This window comes from Solanum stenotomum, chromosome 10, assembly GCF_019186545.1.
Source record: "Solanum stenotomum isolate F172 chromosome 10, ASM1918654v1, whole genome shotgun sequence".
Classification (NCBI taxonomy): domain Eukaryota; kingdom Viridiplantae; phylum Streptophyta; class Magnoliopsida; order Solanales; family Solanaceae; genus Solanum; species Solanum stenotomum.
The window spans coordinates 39,163,243-39,164,885 of NC_064291.1; positions in this window are offsets into that span (position 1 = coordinate 39,163,243).

A 1,643-nucleotide genomic window follows, 5' to 3' on the forward strand; every position below is an offset into this window, starting at 1 on the left:
ATGGAGAAGCGATCGGCAAGTGGTGTCACGAGAAGTTGTTGACACTTGATAAGATAGAGCGATGTCTAAGCTATGAGGTCTTAGACAATAATATTGGGATCAAGTCTTATGTATCTACGTTGAAAGTATTGGCATCGGATGGTAATGATGAGAATGGGTGCCAGATTGAATGGTCGTTCGTTGCTGATCCAATTGATGGGTTGACTTTGGAATTATTTTCGGGTTATGTTGACTCATCCCTACAAGGCATGGCTGAAACTATTGAGAAAGCTTTAGAATCGTCTAAGTTAGGTGATTTTGCGAGTTCTAATTAACAAGCCTGTTAAATAGGATATGTGATTGAAGGGATGAGATTTGAGGATTTGGTCAACAAGTCAGAAGTTCAGAAGTTTTTTATTTAGGAAGGGGAATGAAAATGAGAAAATTGAACTCTTACCAATAAGGTGAAAGTTCTGTAATTAGTAATTGAATTACTAAGATTCTCCATTCAAAAGTTTTTTATTTCCTATGTCATATGAATTCAACTTAATGAATTCACCAGACACCAATTAATAGAAATCATGTAGCATTACATTTAAATTGTGTGGATACAGTAATTTATGCTTTGGAGGACTTGCAGCTTTCAGATAATTTTATTTGCACTTTTTTTAATTTGATAAAAAATATTTATTTATATTAGTTACAAAGCATTGGAAATATTGGTAAAGCCAAATTTCTGCATTTTAATTAGTTAGTTTCTTGCTACTATTATTTCTAGAAACACTGAAAAAAGTCTATATTAAAATTTTAAAACAAAACTAACATGGAAAAAAATGACGGATCTTGATTAATGATTAAATTAAATAAGTTCATTAAAATAATAAGTGGATTGAGTACCATGCCACCATTAAAATCAATGGATAAGTCATCAAGACACAATACTTTACCAGGCTAAATTGAACAAAAAATTCGTCATTAACAAAAGTCATGTTAATACAGCAAACCTTGAAGATCAATAATATCTCTTTTTGTTTTTAAAAAAAGAAAGAAGTTAATCTAGCCAGATGGTTGAATTTTTATGTAAAAATTACATAAATTATTTCAGTTAATAATTAATTACATCCTAGCTCTATTCTTTAAATTATAAAAATCCTTTAAATTTATAGGATATTGAATACATCAAAAAACATGTGGATTCATAGTTCACAGATGGCAAATAATATATTAATTAATGAAATGAATATATTTGAAAGAGAATAGAGATGTATCAAAAAAAAAAATTATTTTTTTAAAAAATAAAATGTGTATTTATATAATATTTCATATCAAAAAGCAAGTGGCCCAAATGGCAAGTCCAACAAGAAGCAACTAAATTGAGCTTGAGTTTCCTAGAGGCGATATGTATCTATTTTTGACCTTAGAAGTAGGGGTGGCAATGGTTGGATTAGATCGGATTTGGATAGATTAAATATGGTTTGAGCAAAAATGGTTTGGATTACAATCCACCCAAATAGAATATGGGTAAATATGGATTTGGTCAAATATCATTTGGATAAAATGATTCTAATCCATTTAAAAAAATCTATTTTTTTAAAAATAAAAATTACCCCCTCCCCCGGGGAACACCCCCCCCCCCCACCTTCCACCAACCTACCCCTAATTTT